Here is a 15,458-nt window from a genome sequence, read left to right on the forward strand (position 1 = left end):
AAGCACAATCCAGTTGTAAGTATAATAAAGCCTCAGCCAGAGTCTAAAAAGGCCTTACGTTAGAAACTTTAGCCCACAGGACAACGATGAAAATCTGTCCAATGAAAAAGGGAAATTCAGTCCAATAAAAAGTCTTAGACCTGTAAAATCCCCTGAAGGAGGAGAAAAATCTAACTGCCCAGACAACACAAATGGGGTAAGGGACAAATTAGAAACAGATTTTGCCCTATAACTGAGCAGGCCAGAAGGCCAGCCAAGGAACCCCATTTGCTAATCTTCTCACATAGAGACATTTGTACTTTTCATCATTAGCAGAGTAGTCATCACTCTGGGCTTTGCTGCCTCGAAATCTTGTTCTTCAATTTGCGGTTCTATTTTGAGAGATTCGGCATCACCAAAATGCAATCCTGCTTACGAGCACTTAGTAAATTTCCTCGTATTCAGCCCACCATAAAGAGATTCAATCCAAGTTACAGAAGTAGGAGAGCAAGGAGGGATAGAGAGTCAGCTCCCCGTGGGATAACCAACGTGTCTCCTCTTGGAAAGACATTCCTTATGCTCTGAGAGGCCTGAGTACCACGGATGGCTAAAATCTGTGTCCCAACATTTCTGTGGCTTCCCCTTTTATCCTTGGAGGGGGGTCTTTGCCTAGATTCAGAAGAAAAGCACGTTCCACACAAGCAGAGGCGAGGCAGACAGATGGCGACAGCTACTAATTGGGGAACACAGCTTTTGCCTTATGATTAAGATGTATTTATGAAGAATCCAGCTGTGGACAGTTCTGCGCTAAGCACTATACAACAAGAAAGATACAGGATCTAATATCTAGTAACTTCATCATCTGTAAAACGGGGTTGAGAATACTCACTTTGCCTATGTCGTTGGGTTGTTTTGAGATCAAAGGATGTCATGAATCAATCAGTAAGCATTTATTAATCGTCTTCTTTATGCTAGGCATTGTTCTAGGCCCTAGATTCAAAGAAGCAGTCCTTGCCTTCAAGGAGCTCACATCCTATCCAAGGAAACAGCCTGGACATGTTAAGACATCAGGAGACACCCTGTTTTCCAGAGCTAAGGCCCACCCCTAGTGGGGGAGGGGGGAATCTCAATACTTATACCAATGGCTGCACAGTGAACTGCAGCCCTGATAATGAGGGGTAACAGCACAATGTGCCAAGTTTGACATATAGCAGGATTTCATGACCGGAACTTGTCCGAACTCGGAGAATGCCTGGTGCCAGTCAGAGCAATACAACAATTACGTGACTTTACCAGAAAGTCAGATCATCCAGAAGGTGAGCACAAAGGATTGTTGTTATGCTAAGCTCAGGGCACAGCTTACTTGCTGGGCTTTAGCTCTAGAAAACAGGGTGTCTCCTAATATCTTGACATTCATATAAAAATACCTACAAAAAATCTAATGTAATGGCTGGGGGTGGAGGGCATTAATGGCTAGATGGATAAGGAATAGTCTCAGGTAGAAGGTGGTATTTGTACTGAGCTCCAAAGCATACTAAGGGCTCTAAGTAGCAGAGGTTAGGCAAGAATGCTTTCCAGGCATGGGGGGACAGCCGGTGGAAAGGCCTGGAGACAGAGATGGATTGTCAGGTGTGAGGAATGGCAAGAAGGCTGGTCTGGTTGGGCTGAAGTACGTGAAGAGGAGTAATGTATAATAACATCGGAAAGGTAGATTAGCGCTAAGTAGGTTTGAATGGCAGGCACATGTACGTGGCAGTACTTTGGATGCTACAAAGTGCTATATAAAATGTAATGATAATGGCTGGCAGTATAGCATTTTAGGGTTTACAAAGCATTGTGATGCATTTCACAGGATTCAGGCTTAGGAGGGACTTCATAGACCATTGCAAGAGAAATAGTAGCATATACGATAGAATGCTAGATTTGGAGTCAAGGGAAACCTGCGTTCAAAGCCCTGGATTGGTGAAGACAGGCAAGTCACAACCTTTCTGACAGTCATTCAATCATTTTTCAGCCATGTCCAACTATCCACAACCCCAGTTTGGGTTTTCTCGGGAGAGAAACTGGAGTGGTTTGCATTTCCTTTTCCAGCTCACTTTATGGATAAAGAAACTGAAGCAAACAGGGTTAAGTGACTTGACCAGGGTCATACAGCTATAGTAGGTGTCTCAGATTTGAACTCAGGAAGAGGAATCTCCCTGATTCCAAGGCCAATGCTCTATCCACTGCACCACTTTGCTGCCCAGTTGATATGTTGGTTTAGTTTTATTTAGTTTTTAGTTTTATCTGTACACCATTCTGAATGTCGGTTTATTCATCAATAAAATACTTGTAGCACGTCCAATGGGGGAGCCCTTCTAGTCATGTTTCTTCTTGCTCTCCTGATTGCCTTCTTTCTGAAAAAAAAGTACAGTGAAGGTACTATGTCTGTCACCCTGAGGTGTGTTTTATGGGCTGCCATACCCAAACTGCCCTGCCTGGGAGCTAACAGGTCAATTAGAAGAGAACATGATGAAAAGATATGTTCAGGGTCAGCAAATGCCCCAGCCCTGAGAATACTCAGTCTCTATGAGCCACTCACTTGTCCTAAGGCAATGTTTGTACTAGAGATTCTTGGACCCTGGCCATCCCAGATCTTCTAGACCTTCATGCCTTGTAGTCACAGAAGAGCTTAGTACTCAGAAGCCATCACATGATTTCAGGGAGGCCAGCAAAACTTAACACAAGGGCTACATGGAAGTCAACCTTCCTGTTCAGAAGCTGAATGACAAGTACAGCTGTAAGAACTAACTCAAGCCACCTTGTGCTCATTACAAAAACCTCTTCCCTCCCCTTCTCTTGTCCTGTGACATTTAGAGTCTGGGCCTACCTTTTCCCTGGGTTAGGTCTGTGCATTTCTTCCTGAACCAGCACCAGTTCAGCTGCTTTGTATCCCTTTTCTATTTATCTATGTATAGGACTAAAGCTATCTAGAAGATGGTGTTGAGTAAACCAAATTGCCAGGAGTAGCTGCTACTAATCAGAGTTGATTTCAGCTTAGTCCAGGGACTCACTTTTGAGGGAATGTCCTGAGACCCTCCTCCAGCAGAAGCAACCAGGGAAACAGCCTCACGTTCATGGGGGAGATGGAATTTCTGTAGTTATTCAAGAAATGGAAGTAAAATAATGAGGCAGCCTGATAGGATGGGGGTGTTAGAAGTGGGGAGCATTTCAGGGACAAAGAAATGCTTTGATGGAAACTCAAGGGGATGGGTAGGATGAACAGATGAATGTCACCATCAAGAAGTAATGAGTGGAGGACATGGCATAATGAAGTCGATTTGGTGCTAAAGGATGTGGGTTCAAATTCTAACTGCCACTTACTACCTATATGTCTCTGGGTGAATCATTTTACCACTTCTCACTGGTCCTCAGTCTCTCAATTTTTGTGCTGAAAGAGTTGGTCTAGATGACCTCTGATGTTCTTCCAGCTCTAAACCTATGATCTTATGACACTAAGAATGCTATAATTCTACAGCGTGGGGAAAATGAGGACCACATGGCAAGCAGTTGAACAGGCCCAGAGCCCATGTTGTTTGTAATGTAAGAGGAGGCTTAGTTCCTGAAATAAGACTGTGGCTTTCCTAGAGGAAATTAAGGGAAAACTCAAGTTTTATTACAACTGCAGAAGTGAGAGACTAAAACAAACAGGCCTCTTAATCCATATAGGAATCCCCTTGAATTTCCCAGAACAAGTGTGGAGTTGGAGAGAGGGTTTCACACTCAGAAAAAAAAATGGCTCTGGGCAGATCATCATCTTATTCAGAGAGCAGACCACTTCAGTACTGGTGGCGAATCTCAAAGGCTCTCGTGTCTGGTGCCTTCTTAAGTGAGCATGTAAAGAAAGGACAGGACTATCTGTCTGATTCTGATTCAGAACCAAGGGAAAAGGAAATTAATTTTACGCCACTTCTCTGGGGAAGGCATTGTTGGTGATACGCTTCAGCCTGCTTATACACCAACCACATAGCTTTCCATTGCCCTTGGGTCATCTACAGTTTTGATTTTTCTAAGATAACAGTGTTCCATTTCACACATATATTGCTCCCTCCCCTTCACACACTCACACACACACACACACACACACACACACACACACACACACACCTCTACCTTCTCCTTGTTCTAGCTAAGGCCTAGTTTCCCAGACTCCTCTCACATTTATCACAAAGAGATAATGGATATGAAATCCCCTGCACTTTAATCCCTGTCAGTCATGCCCACTCTCCCAGGGTTACCGAACTAATGGAAGTAAGTTTAGTTCAAGTCCTTTTTTTTTGTTGTTTTTTGCTACCCTGAGACCAATTAAGACAAGAAGGAAAGGGTTGTTGGCATATGGGGCTAAAGGTGGGCACACCTTAGTTCTGTTCCATGTTCAGCTCTTCCCCACCTTTGTCTTTCCCCTGCATTAGAAGTCATAGAGATAAGGCCAGACGCTGACATAGAGAAAGGAGCTGCGTGCTTACTTTGAGTCTGGAGGTTTTAAAATTGGTTCACGCAGTCCACTCACTCACCTCATTTTTACATATGAGGAGACAAAGGCTAAGTGAGGTGCCCAAGGCTACTAAGGAGCAAAGAGAAAGGTATCACAGATGTGTTTGAAATGACAAATAACACTAATTCAAAGACATTAAGAACTCTTGAAGAGAGATGAACAGATTAACTCCCATGTGGTATTCATCTCCCATCTCTTGATGTTTCTTTGCATTGTCCATACTGCAAACATAGAATGCACTTACTCCGTTCCTCACCTCGACTTCAAAGAAGCCCTAACTTCATTCAAGACATCCTCTACTGACACAAAGTCTTTTTTTGGAAATGCCTCACCAGTTTGAGAGTATAAGCGAAAAGGATCTGGCCAGCTAGAAATAAGTGAGGACCAGAGGGGGAACAGAGTTAGCAGAGAAGCAGCTTTGTATAGCACAGATACTCCTGAATGAATAAATACCTCAAGGTCTAGAGTCCAGAATTTTGAATTACCCTGAATACATGCGTTTTCCTCACTCGTGTGCTTCCCAGACAGATCTCTGTGTGTGCCCATTCTTCCTCACGGATACTGAGTACATTAGTGGAAGAGTGTGATCCAGGATTATGAGTAGATTCTCATATATCCGTGATGTATTGATTATTACTGCTTTCGCCTTATTGTTAAGTAAATGTTTACATTCAAGATCTAATGATGTCTATCATTGTGAGCAGCTGGTTATGTGTGAATGGAAGTGCTGCAGTGTGGGCTCAAGAGCTGTAGTGTTGAGGAGGGAAAATATATTTCCCCACTACAGAATTATTCTTAGGATCCTGAGAGAGTTTTAATGTAGCTACATGATGATGGTCATTTTCCAAGAACGTAGGCTTGCCCATGAAAAGGTAGGTAGGGGTATACAAGCCAGCCCAGAAAGTAAGTAGATATCCCATGCCCAGTGGCATGGGGTCCCAGTGTAAGAGCCATTCATTGTACCCATTACATATATGTACATATGTATGTGTGTATATTCATGCAGAGACAGTACAAATGTGCCAGTTAGGTCCAGAATTGAATGGGAGAAGAAAGAGAGGCAGATTGTCTTTGGAAAACTGCAAAAAATCCTTTAATGGCAAACTTATGGCAGGATATGGAAAAAAGAGCTTCATGGAACGGGTAGATATGACTTCTGATGTGCCAAGAGCCAGATCAGTATTGTAGTAAATTTTGCAAAGGGCTTTACATGTGTTTTCCTATTTGGTCTTCAGACCCCCTCAATGTCATATATTCACCTGTAAAGCCCCTCATTCCACAGATGAAAGAAGTTGAGAAACTTGTCTGAGGTCACACACTAGTTAATAACGGAACAAGAATTCGAATGCAGGTCACCTAAGTCCTGTATCCATGATCCTTCTCCAACACCTCACTGAATCTCAGGAGCTAGGTGGTCCTTGTCTCAGACAAGATGGGCACTGAACACTAAAATTCTGTGATTCTACAACTTCTCTAGAGTCTTCTCTAAAGCCTTATCCAACATGGGCCATTTCGTTACAGGTAGGCAACTCCCTCTAACACACTCCTACCTACTGATGTTGCCAGACCCTGTAGCTGCTGGAGATGTAAAGTTTAATTAAATCCCTTCATACCTTTAGCTGTTGCTATGTTGAAACTGTCTTTGGAAGGCATAAATATTCAGAGAGAAAACATTTATTCACCATCAGTGATTGTTTCTTTGACTATGCTATGCCTAAGTGCATGCAATACAGGGTGAGCAAACCTCATTGTATATAATGCAAATAACTGGAAGCAACCTAAATGTCTAACGATAGGAGAAGGTTTAAATGAAGTGTGGTACATTAACGAAATGGAATACTATAGTGCAATGAAGACCAACAGGTATAAGTAAACTTCGATAGACAAACAGATAGATACATCACACAGCTAATAAGTGTCTGAGGCCATATTTGAACTCAGATCTTGAAATTTTATATATTGAAATTAATTTATTTAAGTGTAAACGGTTACTAGGAGGCAGCTTAGGTGGCTCAGGGGATAGATCACTGGTCCTGGAGTCCAAGGAAGACCTGAATTTAAATCCTGCTTCAGACATTTACTAGCTGTGCGACCCTGGGCAAGTCACTTAACCTGTGTTGGCCTTAATCCGCTGGGGAAAGGAATGGCAAACCATTCCAGTATCTTTGCCAGGAAAACCCCATGGGCAGTGTTGGCATGGTATGATTCACAGGACCACGAAGAGTTGGACACAATTACACAACTGAACAAAAACAACAGACAGTTACTAAGTATGGATATACTTATGTTCAATGTCAACTTTTAATAAGACATTTTTAAATGGGGAAAGGGACTAGCCTTGAAATTAAAAGGATTCCTTTGGTGTGGACAGAGCCTTGGCATCTCAATTTCTGTTCTTTTAAATTGTATGCTGTTCATTTATGGGGGTACATTGCACCAGTGCAGATCGGAAAAGAGGTCCATGAGGGTCAACTTGACAAACAGGACTGTTGTTACATGTTCACTAAAACTTTACAATCTGAATTGGATGGTTCAAATGAGGATTTGGCATTCTTAAAGACTCCATTGTCATTTTCTGACCATTTTTAAAAAAAACAATTCACAAGATCAGGTTTTAAGGCTAGAACAGACCTTTGAGATTTCAGTTGGTCAAGTATGAGAAGAAGACAGAGGGATCCTCAGTCAGATAAGTCCTCATTTATCCCATCTTAACTGGGGCTGCAGATGAAAAACCTAGCCTTGAAGGATCACTTGTCTCCAGTGTTCCATGTGACACTATGCACTCTCTCTTCACAAACCATTTAAGTAACCCTATGACAATAGTTCAGCTGGGACTAGAATTTGTCCAGAAACTAAAACCAAGAGGAAAGTATGTTTGCACAAGTGAGAACAATTACTGTCATTGGAAGCATTAGGGCCCCAATTCTCTCTCTCCAACTGGCCTAGTTTGTCCTCACACTGGGACAGTGAAAAAATTGAAGGCTGAAGGGCCTTGTTTATGAGATCAATACCTGTGGATACACCCATCCTCATCACCATAATCATAGATAAAATGCATCACAGAATATAGCATTGTGCTTGATCTTCAAAAAGTTTGTAAAAGATTAGATAAACATTCATGTCATTATTAACTTATTTTTTAAAAGACAAACAGGAATGCAAATAAAAATAACCTATGGACAACATAGAGGCAACTAGGTGGTGCAATGAATAGAGTGCTGGGCCTGGAGTCTTATCTTCCTGAGTTCAAATTTGGCTTAAGGCACCTACTAGCTGTATGACTCCAGGAAAGTCACTTAATCCTGTTTGCCTCAGTTTCCTCATCTGTAAAATGAGCTGGAGAAGGAAATGGCAAACCACTTCAGTATCTCTGCCAAGAAAACCCCAAATGAGGTCACCAAGAGACAGGAGTGAAAAACAACAGACTGAATGGAAGTCATGGTATGGGGAAAGTTTTCCAAAGGTGGCATTTTTCATTATAGTCATGGGCCAGGGAAGGGTTCTATAGAGAATACATGGAAGAAAGGCATTCCATGTGCACTCACTGAGTTCTCAAAGGTGGATGACAGTGTGCCTAAAACTGAGTAGCACACCAGGCATGGTGTATGGGAAGAGAGTCAATGCAAGCTGTGAAATCTGGTCTCCATGACTTCAGCTGCTGGGTCATACAGACACCTGCAGGAGAGAGAAGATACTGTTGGTCCCTATCAGTAAAGAGCCCTGACCTGTAAATTCCCCCAATTCACATGCCTCATCACTGAAGCCTGCTCACAAGAATGCAACTGATTACCACTTTTAAACGAACTTTTAGCTTCCTGGGGTTTCCTTTAGGACTAATAGTAACAGCTTGTCAATTGGTCTCTCCTGCTTTCTTCCTTCCTCCCCCAATGAGGAGACCATTCATTCAATGGTGGTAATTCTTCTCTTGGCTTCTGAACTTCATTTCCAGGGCAATGGCCCTGCTTTCCTTCCAGTGAGAGGGGACAGTCTCTCCTCCTTTCAAAAACACAACTTCACAATAAGAACTGCTTGTTTTATGGTGCCCGACAATAATAAAGGCTTCATTATGAATGTGAAAACTACCAGCTGAGTTCCTGCCAATGGCTAGTTCACTTGGCTGGTAACTACTCACACAGAGCAGCTAATATAGGACAAGAAAAGGGAGAGCATTCAGAGTTCATGCCTTACCTACAATGGCACTACTAATGTGGCATTTGACATAGGATTTTAGGACAGTTGAAACTCAAAATTTTCTTTCCCCTACAAGGCAGTGATATTTACATGCTATAACTGTTAAGAATTGATCCTTACGTTGAAGATGGGGAAAGTTGAAGTATCTTTGAGATCAATACTTATCAATGCACAATCCTCATCACCATATGCATGGACAAAGTTTGAGTGAGTACAAGGCCTGGAACTAGGCACTAAGCAGCACAGAAAATAAAAATTCACTTGGTCTCAGTCTGTAAGAAGTCTGGGGAAGAGATTAAACAGGCACTCATGTCACTGTGCATTTTTATGAAAAAATAAAGAACACAAATAAATATTAACCTATGGATGGCAAGGTATGGGGGAAGTTAAAGTAGTTAGGTGGAGCTCAGAGAGCCACAGCATGGCCTAAAATTGCCCTCCTCCTCTTCATGACCTCTATTTTCCTCCCTTCTTTTCCCTTCCCCTTCCTTTTCTTCTCTCCCTATTTCTGATACTCTCTCTCATGCACATGTGCGTGTGTGCACACACACATACGTACACACACACACATACGCACTGTATTTGAATACTGTTCTATAAGTCTGAGTGGGGAAAGCTAAGTGGCACAGTGGATAGAGAGTAGAGTCAGGGACCTGAATACAAATCCAGCCTCAAACACTTACTAGCTGTGTGACCTTGGGCAAGTCACTTAACCCCCAGTTCCTCATCTATAAAATAAGCTGGAAAAGGAAATGGCAAACCACTCCATTATTTTTGTCAGGAAAACCCCAAGTGGGGTCACAAAGACTTGGACACAATTGAATCAACTAAACAATAACAACGGCAAAGTTTGAATGGATGGAGTATACTAAATGATTCAGTGGAAAGAGAGAAGACTAAGGTTCAGATGCCAGTTCAGCCATTTTTTACAAGACCTTGGGCTTTTACCTCCTCTGGGCCACAGTTTGCTCATCAGTAAAATGAGAGGGTTGGAACAGAGAATCTCTAAGGTCCCTTGCAACTCCGAATCTATGCTTTTACAACATTCATTAAAGAAACACCTTTCTCTTTCTTCTTACGGTCTCTCTGTGTTGTAGATAAAAGTTGTACACAAATGGTCTTCATTTTCATTTTGCAGATAGGAAAACAGAGGTACTAACTTGCCTGAGAATGCATAATGAATTAAGAACGCTTCAAAGATGGTGCTTGGCTCCTGCCAAAATAACTTTACAGAAATGTATAAAGCTTAGATTTGTGAGCTACAAAGAAGAGTTCATTGCTTGCAGTAAAGAAAACTATGAATGGATGTTAGAGGGTTTTTTGCTTGTTTTTATGACTTAAAAATGTATTTCCCATACAGCCATAGGTTCTCTATGTGCAAAGCGACTACAGTAAGAACGCGGAGCTATGAAGAGGGCTAAAGAGCGAAGGAGGAAAAGCAGGTATGCAGCTAAAGGGTAGCCCACCAAATCCTGGGACTTCCGTGAACCGAAGGATGTAAGATACTGGTTGAAGCTGTGAACAAGCAATTTCTTATGTTCAGAGACCACTGGCCTCTGGCCTCTGTCAGGACCCCTGGGAAAGCTGAATGTTTCCTTCTAATCAGCTACCCTCTGCTGACCCAGGCCAGCCAGCTGGTCAAAGAATCACAGCTGGGCTGTAGAGGCTTGCCTTAAGGTTTTCCAGAAACCCATAAAGAGTTGCCACATGTTTACCATGAGCAGCTGTGCTGGGAGGGACGTCAGGAATTTTGGCAGTTATATAATTTTACCAACATTTTAATTATAAGTAGACTTTTTTTCTTTAAATTCAGACGTGATTCTTCATGGATTGGCATGGCATATAGGAAGATAGAAAAACAGAGAGACAGACAGTTTGTGTGTGTGTGAATACATTTTATTTATGCCTTGTGTGTTTATATTATAGTCATTTCTCACGCCACCCCACTGCCCCAGACTGAACCCTCTCTCTTGAAACAAAGAGAAACAATTCCTCAAAAATTTCCTATACAGAAAACTTTGCCTGGTACAACATACAATATTCAGTCCCAGGAGTCTCCCACTTCTTTTGTTGTGAGAGAAGAGGAATTTTTTGTTATCTCTTCTCTAGCCTTTTCATTGTTTTCTTTTTTTCTTCTTCCATTAGTCAAAATCCATTTTCCTTCTAGCACTCTACTCATTTACATCATTATAGTTATTGTACATATCACACTCTTGGTTCTGCCTTAGCTCACTCTGAATCCAGTCATATAAATCTTCCCGAATTTCTCTGATTCTTCATATTCATCATCTCATACTGCACAATAATATTCCATTAAATTCATATACCATAGTTTGTTTCTTTTCTTTTTTTCCATTCCCCAATTACTTGGGGACCAGCTACTTTGCTTCCAATTCCTTGTTACTACAAAGAGTACTACAAATATTTTGGTGTATTTGGGAGCTTTGTTTCTAGCTTTGATTTCCCTGGGGTACATGGAAAGAAGTTTTGAAAATAAAAGTCCCCTCTTCATTCCTGGAGATTATTATTCTCTTCCCCTGAGACAAAATCTGGCAGTCTAAGAAATGACCCACCCAGGATTCTCCACTAAACTAGACTGACCTCTTTCTGGGGGCTATATACTACAACAGTGGTGTAAAACTCATATAGAAATGAGGCCACTAAATCTTACATAAGGATCCCTGGAGGCTGTATATTGACTTAGAAAACCACATATTAACATTATTGATGTTTCATTGTATTTTTTTAAAATCTTTCTCAACTATATTTTAATTTGGTTCAGCCCACACTGGGGAGTGTTATGTACCACATATTGACCATCTCTGCTCTACAAAGATCTCAGAGCACTTTCCAAGAATACCAACAGGAGTGTCAGCCAACCTTTTACAATGTGCATGATCACTTACCAGGAATTGGAAAGGGAACATTTCACACAGATGGTTGGGAAAGAAAAGAAGAAGAATCACACAAGGGAAATACCATTTTCTGACACTGACTTTTAGGACACATTGTCTTCTAGCATTGGGAATGTTAACCCAAAAAAAGTACAACATCAAAAAAAATTAAAAGAGAACAAAATACTGTAAGACTTGGAGGCTTCATCAGAGCCTGAAGAATACCACTGAATTTTTGAAATACATATAGGGTCTCAGGGAAATCTGGGTCATATAACATCAAAATCTCAAGACTGGAAGACACTTCACAAGCTATCAAGCCCAAACCATGCCTAATGAGAATCAATTCTACTACGTCTGTGACAACTAGTCAATGCTAATTAATAATAACATATTCTACAACAGCTATGACAATTAGTCAATAATAAGCATTTATATCCCTCTTTAAAGTTTGCAAAGCACTTGCCAATACTTCCTCATTTCATCGTCATAACAGATGGGGAAAGTGAGGCAGGAAAAGGTTAAGTGATTTGCCCAGGGTCATATAACTAAACTACAGCTATCCCTTCCACATCTCAAATTTCCCCATTGTGGTTTCAATATATCGCTGGTTGGCATAAGAAAGACAGCAAATGACATAGAAGAAGTTTAGAAACACAGAAATGCATAATGTATAGCATTGCATAATATCAACATATTTTATCTTTTAATACCATAAATATACATAAATATTACAATAAAGTACTATAAACACCCCATAAAAGAAAAAGAAAAAATCCAGACTTCCCTGGTACAAAGGGAGGGCCCAAAAAACTTTATGGGGATTTTCCAGATCCTGGGGGTGCCGCACCCCTAACCCTCACAATGTGGAAGGGATAACTGTAGTATCTGAAGCTTCTAGCCTCTGTGTAAAGACCTCTAATGAAAGGGAACCCACTACCTTGCAAGGCAGCCCACACCCAGCTCTAATTGTTAGGAAATTCTTCACTACACTGAGGGAAAAGTTGCCCCTTTGCATCTTCTACTGACTGCTCCTCATTCTGCCATCTGGGGCCAAACAGAGCAAGGTTAGCCTCTCTTTCACATGACAGGTTTCCAAATACTTCAACACATCCTTTCCTCCCCCAAGTCTTCTCCACCACGGTCTATCCTAGCTGATCTCATGATTTGAGAAATGGCTACTTATGGTTCCAGATGACATCAAGATGCATTCCAAATCATTCTGATTGTTCAGGTAGATTAAGTCAAGGTAGCTAAATGGAGGAGGGACTTGGAGTTAGGAAGACCTGAGTTTAAACCCAGCTTCAGTCATTTACTAGCTATGTGATCTTGGTCAGACCACTTAACCTCTATCAGCCTCAGTTTCCTCATCTGTAAAATAGAGATAATCATAGCTCCTGCTTCCCAAAGTTGTTATGAGGAACAAGTGAGACAATATTGGTGCAGCACTTTGCAAACCCTAAAGCACCAAATAAATGCTAGTCATTTATTATATTATTATTTTTATAATTATATTTTGATATTCATTGTACTTTATTGTTTTACTTTAACATTACATTATTATAATTAATGTTAATTATCAATATAAATACAACCTATTGATATATGATAGATTATATAACAATACAAATGATAAATATACTATCATATTAATTAATTATATTAGTATAATTTCTAAAGTATTCGTCATTGTTATTATTCAGCTGATTCTCGCTTTAAACCACTGCTGACCAAAATGGAGTAGTAGGATCCTCATATGTCTTCTGGAAAGCTCCTCTCAGGTCTTTCTTCACTATGGCCTGTGGAAACGAGGTAAGGCACTCCAGAGGTATGGAGCAACACACGTTCTTGTTCGTTCTCTCTCTCTCTCTCTCTCTCTCTCCCTCCCTCCCTCCCTCCCTCCCTCCCTCTCTCTCTCTCTCTCTCTCTCTCTCTCTCTCCCTCCCTCCCTCTCTCTCTCCCCCTAGGTTTCAGATGCTTTCATTCGAAACACCCTTGGAAGCATCTGGAGTGTCCTAAGTTTGTGCAGGAAGCCTCCACTGCCTACCTCTGTTTTCTCTAATTCTGCCATACCACCATGGGCCTTGGTGCCAGGGGTGTGTGGCACCAAGTGTGTGACTTTTCCAAATCTAATTAGAGCAATTCTAAGAGTTTCTTTTTTCTTGACCCTTTGAACAAGTCAGGGTTCTACAGAAGCTTTCTGCTCACTCCCCATTTCATTTCAGAACCAAGTCACTTAAGATTTTGGTTTCCCCGTCTGTAAAATGAGAGTAATACTGTTTCCTCTGTCTACTTTGTAAGACTACTGTAAACTTTACAATGCTGTATAAAATGTGAGTTGTTATCTTGTTGAATGAATGAAAGCATGTATTAAAGTCCTACTGTGTGCCAAAGCAAGTCCTGTGACAAGTGCTGGAGATGCAATTACAAAAGCTTGCATTCTAATTGGGGAGACAATATACACAGGGGAGTGTGATGAATGAGAAGTTAAGCAAAGAAAAAAATAGATCAGAAATCCCCTTCAGGAATGTGGATTCACCAAACCCCAAGAATCTGGGAGAAGAGCACAAATCATCTTCATCACTGATGGATAGGTGTCAAGGCCATATCCTCAAAGGGACAGCCAAAAACTTTGCAGGGCAGCATTAGGACAACTGTTTTGGGAACCCTGACTTTCACCCTGAGGCTTGTGTTTGGTTTCGCTTGCATTAAAGCTCTCTTTCAGGATTCTATCTGACTTCCAGCAGAGACATTTTACTTCTTAACGATACCCATTACTTTCCAAACACGGAATCACATTCTTGCTAGTCAGGCTGCTAAATTAAATACAGTATGGCAGTAAAAAGTACTGGGCCTTGGGGAAAGGATGCATGTGTGTGTTTGCCCAGGTGCTGACAAATGTACTTGTTTGCACATGTGGGGTGCTCCATAGGTGTGAAAACCACCCAGTGTCATCCCACATGCTCATGGGCTCACATGAGTTCCAGGGATCAAATCGGGCATATGTGTTTCTAACTTGGGCGCATTGGGCCTCCTTTAGCTAAATTTAAATTTATCCCACAAATATCAGACTACAACTAGTGCAGAGGTTTCTCAACCATTTTTGTATCATGGAACACTTTTGCAGCCTGGCAAAAGCTACAAACTGCCCCAGAATAATGCATAAAAATATGTATAACCTATATCTGATGGCTTACCATCTCAGGGAGTGGGGAGAGGAGGGACAGCATTTGAAACTCAAAACTTAAAAAAATGTTGAAAAACTGTTTTCACATGTAATTGGAGGAAAACTATACACACACGTACATATGTATATATTATGCATAAAATATAGAGGATTACAAAGGAAGCAAATTATATAAAAATATAGTTATCAAAATGTATTTTTAAAAAAACCAAATTCATGGAAGCCAGGTTAAGAACCCCTGGACTAAGGGGTCTGTTTAGAAAGTCCTATTTTAATCATCAGTTACTATCTTGACCATGATGTCAAGGCAAAAGATATTAGACTCTTTCTACATCATAAACTGTAATCTGTGAGCACTTTCCTGTTCACAAGAATAGGAGCTACCAGAGTATGTCAGCATGTGACTGCATCTTAAATGGTTTTAATGACCCAGAAGGCTGTCTCTCTTTTAGACTGGGCAAAGAAGGCCAACTGGTCTCTGGTCTCTGTATGGGAAAACTTATATTCAGTATCACCAGTCTTTATTTAATAAAAAAAACACTTGATGAAGGTCTGCCAAGGAAAAAGAAAAAGAAAAATGGCATTTCATTACAATTACTGTCTATACCATTCCTGCCAATCAATCACAGGATGGACTTCCCTATGGCAGCTCCTGAGTCACTGCCTTCTCTGA

General features: G+C 41.1%; 1 protein-coding gene across 1 annotated transcript in view; it reads right to left on the bottom strand.

The window, feature by feature from the left end:
• Positions 1 to 15,458, bottom strand: part of KIF26B (kinesin family member 26B) — a 599,749-nt gene that overhangs the window by 317,126 nt on the left and 267,165 nt on the right. The window lies entirely within an intron of this gene.

Source organism: Trichosurus vulpecula, chromosome 4, assembly GCF_011100635.1.
Source record: "Trichosurus vulpecula isolate mTriVul1 chromosome 4, mTriVul1.pri, whole genome shotgun sequence".
NCBI lineage: Eukaryota > Metazoa > Chordata > Mammalia > Diprotodontia > Phalangeridae > Trichosurus > Trichosurus vulpecula.